This window comes from Pteropus vampyrus, unplaced genomic scaffold, assembly GCF_000151845.1.
Source record: "Pteropus vampyrus isolate Shadow unplaced genomic scaffold, Pvam_2.0 Scaffold33, whole genome shotgun sequence".
Classification (NCBI taxonomy): domain Eukaryota; kingdom Metazoa; phylum Chordata; class Mammalia; order Chiroptera; family Pteropodidae; genus Pteropus; species Pteropus vampyrus.
In genome coordinates this window covers 5,477,220-5,479,074 of record NW_011888814.1, presented here as the reverse complement: position 1 = coordinate 5,479,074, position 1,855 = coordinate 5,477,220, and the positions used below count along the sequence as shown (strand labels likewise).

At 30.7% G+C, this 1,855-nt stretch overlaps 1 protein-coding gene across 1 annotated transcript in view; it reads left to right on the top strand.

Moving 5' to 3' along the window:
• The window catches only part of POT1 (protection of telomeres 1), a 90,633-nt gene that overhangs the window by 46,241 nt on the left and 42,537 nt on the right, over positions 1–1,855 (top strand). The gene's annotated exons all lie outside the window — the stretch shown is intronic.

Below are 1,855 nucleotides of genomic sequence, written 5' to 3'. Positions count from 1 at the left end.
AGAAAAATGCATCTAAACAAATCTCAGTGAAACCTTTAAAAAAAGTTAAGTTAGATGGTGGGAAAATGACACATTTCATATGGGAAACATTGGTACCAGTCATCTTCGATTACTTACCAGAGATAACAATACCTGAAGAACAAAGTAATGATAAATTTTCAGTGGTGATAAAAAATTTATTTACCCAGAAATTTGTATCCAGAGAAAATATCCTTCACAAGTGAGGGTAAAATAAAGACATTTTTATATAAAAAGAAATGAGAGACTCCATAGCCAAAATATCTTCACTACAAGAAAATGCTAAAGGATAGTATTAAGGGAGTTCTATAAACCAGAAAATTATTAGGAAATAACAAAACAAACAAATAGGAAATTAATGAGTAAATAAATCTGACAGTGTTTTGTATTCCTTTAATTTCACTAAAAGATAAATGGCTATTTAAAAGAAAAACAATATTGTAAGGTGGAGTTTATAAAATATATAGAAAGATATGACAACAATAGAACAAATGGGTGGAATGGTTAAATGGAATTATACTACTTAAAGGTTATTACCTTCAGAGGTTATTATACTTTAGAAAGTGGGAAATGTGAAATGGAAAGTGAGAAGTAAGTAGAACAATATTGATTCTAAATCAACTTTGAGACATTAAGAATTCATTCATAGCTCAGAGGAAGTAAATGGAACACTAATAAGTTCAAAATAAGACAAGAAAGGAACAATAGGAAAATAGTTTTTAAAAAGGAAAACAAGATAATAGTCTTAAATATAACCATATCAGTAATTACATTTATGTAAATAGACTAAACACTCCTTCTGCAAGGAAAAAATAGAGTGAAGAAAAAAAAGCAAGAACCAAATATATATATCTACAAGAAATAAAGACGCAAACAAGTTGGAAGTAAAACTGTAGAAAAGATATACCAAGCAAACGGCATTAGGAAGGTGAAGTAACTATATTAATACCAAAGTATTACAAGAGATTAAAAGGAGGGAGCATTTCACAAAGACCAAATAGTTGCTTTATGAAGAACATGTAACAACCATAGATGCATGTGTGTCTAATAACTGAGCTTCGGAATCCAGAAAGCGAAAGTATGGTATATCTTGACTCTCAGTCGGACCTGAGGCTGAAACCTTAGCCTCAGCTGCGTTTTATTCACTTCAAACGCTTATATTTTAAATATCTAGTTTCTCTTTTACATTCATGAGTAACTGTCACTTGTTACTCTTTTTCCTTTTGTAAATTATATATCTTAATACACAATGCAATACTCATATGACATTATTGAATTGTACACTTGAAACCTATATAATTGATCAGTCACCTAAATAAATTTTATCTGCCACTTGTGACAACACGGATGGATCTTGAGATAATCATGCTAAGCGAAATAAGCCAGACAGAAAAAGTTGAAAACCACATGATGTCACTTATATGTGGGATATAAATCTAAAAGCAACAAACAAACTGGACAAACAAACAGAGACTCATGGACATGGACAGTAGACTAGTGTTTACCAAAGGGTATGGGAGGGAGAGAAATGGAGTAAAAGGGGTCAGATATGTGGTAACAGAATTCAACTATGGGTGGTGAAAATACAGTGCAATATAAATATGACTTACTGTTGATTTGTACACTTGAGACTTATTGGATTTTGTTAACCAATGTCACTATAATAAATAACAAAATAACTAATAAATGTAAAAGTACAAGCTTGATAGCATTAAAAGCCTACCATCTAGCTCTTTAGAAATAACTGCATAGTGTTTTACAATTTACATGGTGCTTGTGGATCTTGATAGAGCCCAGCTGATTTCATAATTTTGTATGCTAATTAAATGAAATATTA